Source organism: Muntiacus reevesi, chromosome 5 (genome assembly GCF_963930625.1).
Source record: "Muntiacus reevesi chromosome 5, mMunRee1.1, whole genome shotgun sequence".
Taxonomy (NCBI): Eukaryota; Metazoa; Chordata; class Mammalia; order Artiodactyla; family Cervidae; genus Muntiacus; species Muntiacus reevesi.
Window position 1 is genome coordinate 109,063,526 of NC_089253.1, and position 11,269 is coordinate 109,074,794.

Consider the following 11,269-nt stretch of genomic DNA (forward strand, 5'->3'; position numbering starts at 1 on the left):
CAGGCGACTGTCTGCCAAGAAAATACCTCCCCACACACCCCCGTCCCCCACGAATGTCTCCTGTCCTCATCAAGGGTGACCAACCAGGGTGGACGAGGACCAGGTGTTGGGAGGCTTCACATTGCTGCCTGATGGTCAGGAGTCCCTGCTTCCCGGGCTACTGACCATCAACCTAAAGTGGGACGCGAGCCCCTCCCTGGGGAGGAAGGCATGGCATCGCAAGCCCAAAATGACTGTTCTCTATGTCTTACTCGAGTGGGGCCCAAGTGACCAGCCAGCCCTGGCTGGGGGAGGAGGGGTCAGTGCCTGCTCCAGAATCCTTTGATTGGCTGTTTCTCACCTCCCTCCGAGGGGCCCTGTCCCGGAGGTGGGAGTGCCAGAGCCCAGGGAGGGCGTGAGCGGGAGGAAGGTTGGAAGAACTCCAAGGGAGGCTCATCAGGCACTGTCACCACTCAGGTTTGCTCCTTGGCGGGGATCACAGGCAGAGGCTGAAGAAATGAATATGCAAGTCACTCTCTCCAGCCCAGATGGAGACTGCCTGACCCTCCACAGTTTGGGGACTGGCCTGTCCCTGACCTGAAGCAGGAAGCGCAGCAGGGAAACGGGGGTCTCCAGGTAGAGGCCTGATTGACTGACCCCCCCCTCTCTCCTGGGGGTCCCACTCTCAGGGCGTCAAACCCTTTGTTCCCACAGACAAAACTGATAGGAAGAAACACGTGAGGAGAGCAGCCTATCCATTAAGGGTTCCCCTGGGAACCCTGACACCAAACATAGAATCCATTTTCAAAGAAACCTAATTTAGATAGATACAGCCCCAGCAAGATCTACGCAGGTTAAATTATTTTGATATCACCGGGAACATTTCACCAATACTTTAAAAAAAATACCTTCTCTCATACTACTATAATTAATCAAATTAAAAGATTACTTTATTAAAACTGGGGGGGGGCGGGATTAGACTTTGTGTGCAGGAGACTGAGCGAGGGCTGTGTTCTGACATCAAGGATGTTTCCTTAATCTGTGCCCTAACTGTGCATATATCTGCTTGCACAGAAGTCAGGAAATCAAAGTCCTTCACAGCCATAAGGGTCACCAGAAATCATTACTTGCGGTATCTTAGCCTTGTTTTCACTGACTTGTGGGTTAGAGCCCCAGAGGAGGGGGACGCCCAGGCCAGGAGCCTTTATTAGCTTGGGGCCGAGCAGAATCAGGTACTACCACCCACACTCACAGCAGGCAAGGTCACCTGGGCAGCATCACCTGGCCTCCCGTTCCTGCCCTGTGGCTCTTCCAGTCCCACCACCATCCATGCCGGCTTCCCAGGGCTGCTTAGACATCTGCCTCTCTCTCTTCCTCGTTCAACACTGGCCACTATTGCCCTTTAAACCCCTCCACCACCCCTTCTATCAGCTTAGAGTCAAGTACGTAAGAGTTTGCAGGATACCCTGACTCCACCTTTCTCATTCATCCCAGCACCTGGGGTCTCTTCCCTATTTGACCCTAGGTTTGTAGAAGAGTTTGGGGTTACCCAGAGCCCAGGAAGGTCAAAGGTATGACGGTACCATGGTCCATGTGCCCTAGTAAGTAGGCATTGAGTTACAGGTGACTCTGGGGCAGACAGGCTGAGACATATTGGAAAGAGAGGATACTCAAGGGGAAAGAAAAAAAAAAGGTTAAAAGCAAAGAGCAAAGATTTATAAAGAGGGGAAGAGGAACTAAGAGCCTCAGCGGGAAGAAAGCAATCAATATGCATGGAGAGGCAGGTTAATTAAATATGGATAATGCAATCAGCCCACACGGGCACCCCGGAGAGTAAAGAGAGAAACCCAAGCGATACTCACTGTCTTTGACCAGTCCTCATGGCCTGCGGGTCTTTGCCAACGGGATGGTCAGAGAGGCTGCAGGTAAGGAGCTCTGGGGAAAGAGTAGATCTTTCTCTTAGCAGTCAAATCCTTGGCGGGTGAAGGGCATGTGTGCATGAACACAGAGGCACACTTGCACACGCACACAAACACACACACACACACATATCCACACGCCTGCATGCACAACACACCTCCCACCACTTGAGCCGGGCAGCAAGCGGCCCCGCTGAAAGCTCTTCTCTCTGCTTGTCACATTCGGTAAATACTGAAGCAGCCTACACCCAGCGGGCGGCGGCTCAGCTCCCGGGCACAGGCTGCACGCCCATCCTTATTGGCAGGATGCAGGAGGTGCCCCTGAGCGGAGCTCGCCTGGCACTCCTCCCGCATCTCCGTCTTCAGCCTCACTAACCTGCTTCACTGCTCCTCTGGCTGCAGCTCAGCAGCTCAGGGAGAAGTTCCCACAGCCCAGAGCTGCCTCCCTCGGCACCCAGAGGCTGCCCAGGGGAGCAGCGAAGCTGGAGGTATTAACTCTTTCCCACCACCAGTGAACTGAAAATCAAGGGTCTGGGTGGGGGGTGGGGGGCATCTTCTAATGAGCTCTGCTGCTGGCTGAAGGCTGGTTGCTGCTTAGGGAGCAGGGAGCATAAAGATTTTGCCCCCAGACAGCTGCTGACAGCAGGAGCCAAGCCGAATCAAATCTCCTAATGAACCAGGAGGAGGGGGGCTGTCTTGCTGGGTGTGATGTGATGTGATAAATGCAGAGAGCAAGAAAGCTATGGGGCAGGTCACACATCTAAATTCCACCCCCTTTCTCCCAATTTCTATTGTGCCGCACTGCCAAGCCACACCACACAACACTGAAATTACCCCCCTCTGCCACAGCTCAGCTGTCCCTCTTACCCCACAGAGGCGTTGGTCCCCCGCAACCCATCCCAGTCCCCAGAACCAACCACACCACTCCTCACTTCTTAATGAGAAATCTCCACCTCCTCAGACTTGTACATTTCCAAATCGATGCTCTTGCCTCTCACCTGGGTTTCCCTACACTGGAAATTCACCCCTCTCCCTCATCTATCACCTAGCAACTTCCCCCGACTTGTATTTGTCACGGAATGAGACTTTTCCCTTTGTTCTGCCCAATCCGCACATTATCTCTATTTTTCTATCTTCTACAGTCTTTTTTTTTTTCTTTCAAATCGCCTTACCCACATGGATCTTCACACTGCCCGATTCAGTTCCACAAGGAGGACTCTCTCTTCCTGCTTGCCCTAGTACAGTAATTCTCCAAGTGTGGTCCCTGGACCAGCAGTGTCAGCATCACCTGGGAATGTGTTCGAAATGTAAAGTCTTAGGCCCCACCCCCAGACCTACAGAATCAGAGTCTCTGGGGATGGGGCCGGTCTTACGGATGATTCCAATGCATGCTAAAGTTTACAAACCGTTGCCCTGGGATAAAGTTTACTTACCTTCTTTCTCCTCATTCCACTCCAGGTCTCTAAGGCACCGCCTCCTGCTCCCACCCAGGAACTAGCTCCCAATGCACCTAGACTTTGCTGCTAATCATTTCTGAAGCCCAGAAGGCAGCACTCGCTGGAGATATCAGCAGATATCACTATGGAAAGTGATGCTTTTATTCTAAAGATACCGGACTCTATTTGTTGAACCGTTCACAATGTAGAAAGCATTGTCATGCGTTGTCACTCAACAACCCCTTGCCACAGTCAGAGACAGTATTATCATCCCTGTGACACAGATCAGAGAACTGAGGGTAGAAAAGGTGACCTGCCTTTTTCAAAGTGACACCACACGTCAGAGGTACTTCAAGGACCAGAACATGCCTCCTTGTGGCTTTTAGAGCAGAGCTTCTTCTACTACGTCATGCCAGAACCCAGTCTTTCCTGGCAGATCTATTGGTGCATGGCCTGGCCCCTCGCAGTGCAATGACTGCTGCAACCACACTGATGATAGGATGAAATAAAAATTCTGATGCTGCCTCCACCGTGACTCACAGTCTCTCTCTGAAAATGTCCACAGTGCCCCTCTGTTAGGTAAAGGGGACTTCGTGTTATAAAAGGAGATGCAAACGAGCGTTTTCTAGCCCTCCGAATTCCTGTCTTGAACCCTGAGGCAAACGGATTTTAAATTAAAGCATAAAGAGAATCGCTCACTTCTGAGCATTTTCCTGGTGAACTGTACCATCAGAAAGAGGCACACAGATAAACGGGTGAAGAAAAGTCCAGCGATAAGCACTTCCCTAATCCAAGGTAAGAAGGTGGATCCACCCCTGGATTCCTCATCCAGGGCTAATGTTTAATGAGCACTTAGTATGTGCCATTTTCATACTGTTCATACTCCTTTCATACTGCAAGGAGATCAAACCAGTCAATCCTAAAGGAAATCAGTTCTGAATATTCATTGGAAGGACTGATGCTGAAGCTGAAGCTCTAACACTTTGGTCACCTGATTCGAAGAACTGATTCACTGGGAAAGACCCTGATGCTGGGAAAGATTGAAGGCAGGAGGAGAAGGGGATGACAGAGGATGAGATGGTTGCATGCCATCAGCGACTCAGTGGACACGACTTTGAGCAAGCTCCGCGAGTTGGTGATGGACAGGGAAGCCTGGCGTGCTGCAGTCCATGGGGTTGCAAAGAGTCAGACATGACTGAGTGACTGAACTGACTAGTATGTGCCAACACTGTCTAAACATTGCACTTTGTTATCTTATTTAACTCTCACCAAAAACTTACAGGCTTCTCTGGTGGCTCAGACAGTAAAGAATCTGCCTAATGCAGGAGTCCTGGGTTCCATCCCTGGGTCCAGAAGATCCCCTGGAGAAGGGGATAGAAACCCACTCTAGTATTCTTGCTTGGAGAATTCCATGGACAGAGGATGCTGGCAGGCCATAACCCATGGGGTTGCAAAGAGCTGGACACAACTGAGTGACTAACACAAATTTACAAGACCAATGTCTTTATCACCTGTTTTACAGATGGAAAAACAGAGAAAAGCCATTTGTAAGCAACAGAGCTGGGTGTCTGATACCAAACTCGGTGCCTCCAGCCTATTCCACCTTTCGCCTGAACACAAAGGCAGGGTCGTCGTGGGACCCCCCTCCTAGTGCTAACACAGGGGGCTGGAGGCCTCCTCCAAGGCTTACACTGCCCAGTCCAGCATCCAGGATTTAAAGGCACTGAAGAGACAGCAGAGTGTTGTACAGGAGCCCAAGGCTCGAGTGGAAGCTGACCCATATTAACTAGGCATCAGAATCTTCAATTAGCCTTGAGAGAATTAATACAGTCGCAGCAAGTCAGTAAGCCAACCCAAACATTTAAGGTGAGATACCACAATTAATAAAGTTTTAAAAGAAAGAACAGGAATATAAAGAGCAGAGGGATGAGGGTGTGTAGGCATGATTCTAGCATGAATAAAAAGAAAATTAAAAGCACTGCAAACTTTTTATTTATTTATTTTTTTACCAACTCTCCTTAACACCAAGGAGTAAGCTCACAGCACCCCAGTTTGAGCAGCACAGACCTCGGACAGGTCCCTCGCAAGGGAGGACTCTAGGGATTTCCCTGATAGTCCAGTGCATTGGGCCCAGGTTCAAGACCCCAAGTGGTGTGGGTGTGCATACTCAGTCGTGTCCATCAACTCCTGACGACCCCATGGACTCTAGCCCGCCAGACTCCTCTGTCTGTGGAATTTTCCAGGTAAGAATATTGGAGTGAGTTGCCATTTCCTCCTCCAGGGGATCTTCCCGACCCAGGGATCCAACTCACGTCTCTGGTGAGTTGGATCTGGTGTCTCCTGCATTGACAGATGGATTTTTTACCACTAGCACCACCTGAAAAGCCCCAATGATCCCGCATGCCACAACCAAAACCCAGTGTAGTCAAACAAATAATTTTTTAAGGGAGGACTCTTATCTTCCTTCCTATAGAGGCAGGTGTATAAAGAATTTAGAGGAGGGAAATTAAGTTGAACCGAGGGGATATGTATCCTGGCATGGTTTTCTTTCCCAAAGGGGAGAGACAGGAAAAGGCAAGCAGGTTGGAGAGCTAATGAGAAGGGCACTTGCTACTTGGACTCTGGTCCAGGGACGTAGAACTCTGGATTAGTCTCTGTTTACAGCTCCTGAGTTGCTGGCTGAAAACTAGGCTTAGGACGGCATCTCAGGTTGAGACGCGTGGTTTTTCCCAGCAAAACAATCATTGCAAGCCCTTCTCTAGCTTCTTGGCACCTCTGGCTCTTCTGGCTTCTCGGCACTTCTGGCTGCCGGGCACCTTGATGATCGTCCCTCTTTGCACTTGCTCCTCTGTGAAACTCCATCCTCCCAAGCACCGGGCACAGCTTCTCTCCAGAATCAGGGCTTCGGTCCTAGCTCTCTTGAGCTCCACGCTGCATTTCAAGAGGTCTTCTAGACAGCCCCACCCCTCTCAGACCCTGCAGACTCTCAACAGTCTCCAAAACAACCACCTTCCCCTCCAAGTCCTCCATTCTTGCTGGGTTCCTGTGTGCATTCATGACATCACTCTGTTCCAGACCCTCAAGGTAATAAATGCAGGTATCTGGGGTTTCTTTCCCTCCATTCCTCTTGCTGAATTGATTTCTAAACCTTATCATTGTATTTCTGATTTATTTCTGAATTTCCTCATCTCGTATCCATTGATGCCGCCATGTCAGAGGTATCGGCACCCAGCACAATGCGTGCCCTTCCACCTCCCCTAAATAACTGATCTTCTGTCCCTCTTTCATCACCCCCATTCCCCACAAACCTTCTGGCACACTCCACTACCACAAGAGTGAGCTACTGAATAGATTCATAAAGCAAATATTCCCCGGTGGTTCAGTGGTAAGAATCCACTTGCAGTGCAGGGGACACGGGTTTGATCCCTGGGTCAGGAAGATTCCCTGGAGGAGGAAACAGCAAGCCACTCCAGTATTCTTGCCTGGAAAATCCCATGCACAGAGGAGCCTGGAGGGCTATAGTCCACGGGGTTGCAAAAGAGTGGGACACAAATGAGCGACTAAACAGCAACAACAACAAAGCAGATCATCTGTATAATGGGCTCCATGCTAACTCCCTGTCCTGCCTGTTATTCCAATAATTTGGTCCCATTTACCTATCCAGTCTCATATCCCGCTACACACTCAGGCCTGTGCAGGCGTGCACATACACACTCATGCATGCATGCAAGCACAGACCTGATTCCTCAGCTAGGCTCTCTGAATGTCTCCATTCTGGGTCTGTCTCTTAACTCCCAGGTCCTTCCTGAAACCCAACATCTCCAAGCTAGAACTTGGCCTTTCCAAAGCTTTTCCAGAGCTCCCTCAATCAGGAAGAATCCCCCCATTCTGCATCGCCGCTGTGCTATGTGATTCTCTGACAGCCCGCATCACAGCCTGTAGTTTATCCTTGTGATTTATATTTTCGGATCCTCCCAAATGACTGTGTGCTCCACAAAGACAGACTCTCTGACTCGTTCCCCCTGCTATCAATTTTCATTGCCTGGTATGGAGCAGGTGTTTAATAAATGTCAGCTGCATTTGATTTTCAGTTCATGAGAAAATGTGAAAAATCACCGAGGACTCCTTATGGCAGAAACACACCAGACTTCTGCAGTCTCCAGGTCAAGATGGAAGTCAGCCTAATGTTAATGATGCCCAGGGGCAGCCGTCCAGGTACCTACGGCATCTGCAAACTATTGTTCTCAACTGCCTGGTTGGGGCAGAGTGGAATTAATCAAGAGCAAAAGGACACCTGGCATTGTCACACGGGCCACAGAAATGTAATTACACTGAAGATAAAGGGAATTAAGGACTGCAATATAATATTTTTAAAAGCCACGATGGTGGAAGCGGAGGTTTATTGCCAAATGCCCCCTGTGTGCTTATTTCATCAACATACCACCTAGGATAGGACCACATTAAAAGCTTTTAATAAAACAGTCATTTGGATATTAGATTTGAATTCTGGTCAGCATGCTAAAGCTCTTCCACAAATCTTTTAAAAGCAATTTCCAGTTTGTAGCTTCCTAGTAACAGTAGAAACATGAATCAACATATGCCACATTGATTTGGGGTTTCCATGGAGACTGGAAGGACACAGGGAAGGGAAGGACAGAAAGAGGCCAGTTGGCCCAAAATTCTGCTAAAAAAAATGCATCTCGATTCCATTCCTCTGAGCATTAGCAGCCTCATTTCCTTCCTGTTCATCAGTTTGAGCTTCCTGATATTTAATTTGTAATAAGCCTACTCGACTTTGCACAAGGAACATCAGAGGGGGCATGGAAAAAAAGTCAGCAGCTAAAGGTGTGGGCCCAGGAGGTTTGCAAAGAGGACCCGAGAAACACGGGATCTGGACTCAGAAGAAAGAGCCTCTGATCCTCACTCTGCTGCAAACTAGCTCCGTGACACTCACTGCCCTCACTAGCTGCATGATTACCAACTAACATAACCAAGAGCTTTGAATTTCAATTTCCTCATCTGTAAAACACAAATTAACACACCTGCCCTATTTTTCAAGGTGGTTATAAGAAAGAAATGAGACAGTCTGTGGGAAGGAAAATGCTTTGCAAATTCCAGCACACTGTACCCTGTTATTATATTTGGTGATGCTCTGTGCTACTCTCTAAATGGAATTTTGCCAGTGAGCAAGTCTATGCAGAACAAGATTGATGACTTAGTAGAGAGCAGACTGACCTGGAAAAAAAGAACAGTGGGTTTGACAGTCTTGAATTTCCATCTCTGCTCCTTGATTTCCCCAGATTTGTAACTGTGGGCAAGTTATTCTCCCTCTCTGAGTGTTATTTTCATCATGTCATCAGTTTGTTATAAAGATTATAACGATCCTTATGCCAATGTCATCAGCTTGTTACAAGGATCCAATTAGATAACATCATCAAGTTCAGCACAATGTTTGATGAACAGCAAATGACTGTGATACAGCTATTACTAGCTGTATCAATTGTTTCATCATCTGTAAAATGGGAATTAGAATTCCTACCTTTCCCCACTTTACATAGAGGATGACTTCAACGATACCCACTCAGCTATTTGATAAGCTGTCTGGGAAAACACACTAAATAAACAGAATGTTATTATTTAAAGATTCATGTTTGCCACTTGCTAAGCCAGGTGACAGTAAAAAAAAAAAAAAGTAAGAAACACATTTGTAAGGGTTTTCAAGCTTCTTGGTGGATGGGGGTTACTTAAGTCCCTGCTACAAAAGTCCTTTTCTTTTGTTCCCCTTGAGCCTTCATGTGTCTTCTTATGACTCCCTCCAGCCTTTTCTTCTTTCTATCCTCTTTTCTTTATTTATTATTTTTATACTTCTCCTTCTAAGTGTGTCTAGAAGGAATTTTAAAATGAATCTTTAGAGGCTTTGTTGTCTAAACTGCAGTGGTTCCTTAGAGCTCCTAAAATTAAATGGCAGGCCTACACTGGGGGAAATGACATGAAATCAGGAGTTGTTGTGGAATTACAGGACTCTTAGACAGTGGCATCAGTGTTAAAAAACAAAACAAAACAAAAACTTAAGAAGCACATCAACCAAATACAGCATGTGAAATTTAACTTGGATTCTGATTTGAGTTTAAAAACATAAAAAAATATTATGAGACAATTGGGGGAAGTATGAGCACTGATTAGATATTATTATTAGTGTGATATCAATACTGAGGTGTTTTTTTTTTTTTTTTCCCTTAAGCAATCTTATGCTTTAGAAATACACTCGGAAATATTTAACATTGAAATGATATGCTATCTGGAAATTGCTTAAAAATCATCCAGGGTGGTGAGTGCAAGGGGGTCAAAGCTGAGTTGTCCTATTTTCTTGACTTGTGTATTTTTGATAGTATGCCTAATTTTCTTTTTTTTTTTTTTAGTGTGACAAGGTATGCTTTAGTAAAAAGAGCATACAATGTGTAAACTGTTAGTGCAAGGAAATCAAAATATGAAAGATGCAATTTGAATAGAAATTGATTTCCTGTTTATTTTCCATTGTAAGCTTTCTTCCCCATGGATAAATCAACTTAAAAAACAAACAAAACTATTATTTGACTCCTAGGGAGCAGGTGCTAAAATTCATAGAGGTTTAGAGTGGGTATGACTCTCAGATATCACCTACAGAACCTAAACTTTAAAGACTTTGCCCAAAGTCACATCTCTTAGAGCCACAGTCAGGACTCAGCACAGAGCTATTAGAACAGCATCCAGCTACTTATTTCCTTTCCTCCCACTTCTGAGCTGCCCAAACCTCCAGAATCCAGGGCCACAAGTCAACCTTGGATGAGGATGCAAAGGATGACCTGTTCGCTTACATCCTCGACCCTTCCCTGCCCCTATTGTGACCTGAGCCTTACACAGTGAACTCACTGTTTACAAATTAGCTTCCCAGTGGCCAGCTGGCTTCTGCAAAGGCAGTCAAAGGGCAAGAAGCCAGAGTGTAAGGAAGAGTGCTCCTACTCATTCTCCATCACTCAGTCGTGTCCGACTCTTTGTAGCCCCATGGCCTGTAACCCTCCAGGCTCCTCTGTCCATGGAATTTTTCAGGCAAAACTACTGGAGTGAGTTGCCATTTCCTCATCCAGCAGATCTTCCTGACCCAGGGATCAAACCCACGTCTCCTACATTGCAGGCAGACTCTTTACCACTAAGCCACCTGGGAAACCCATAGAGAAGAGAGGGCTTCTATAACATGATCCTTCACATGCACACAGCCTCATCTCCTGGTTCATCATGATCATCAAGCCCTCAGGTATGAAATAACCTCACCCTCTTCTCCTGTCTCCTCATCTGCAAATCTACCCACATCTATACATATCCACCCCTCGCAGGTGTGTCTATCAGGACAAATTCTTCCTTGAGGCCCTGCTTCCCCACTTAATCCTGTTTGATAAACTCTCTATCTTTATTCTTTCTCTCCCCCATTACACTTACAAATAAAAGTACTCTTTCATTTTTAAAAAAAATCCCCCTTGGGCATTCCTCCCTTTGTCAGCAAAGCCGTCTGACAGCATCTCCTGTTTCCCCACTTCCTATCCCATCCTCAGTCCTTCACAATTGGCTTCCATGCCCACCACAGCCCTGAAACAGGGACCCCCATCCTGTGAAGCCCAATGACTCTTGTCTTTAAGGACCTCTTCACTGCATCCACCACAGTGACCCTTCACTTCTAGCGTTCCTACTCCCTTAGCCTCCTCAACCTGACACTGTCCTAACTGCCCTTCCCCTTGGTCTTCTTTGCTGGCTCCTTCCAGCACAAATGTTGATATTCTCCTGCTTTCTAACCTTGGCTTCCTGTTCTCCTCTCCTTAAATGCTTCTTGGGCAATCTTATCCTTGTCCGCACTCCTAACTACACAAATATACTGACCATTTCCAAATCCTTTCCTTCTGGCCC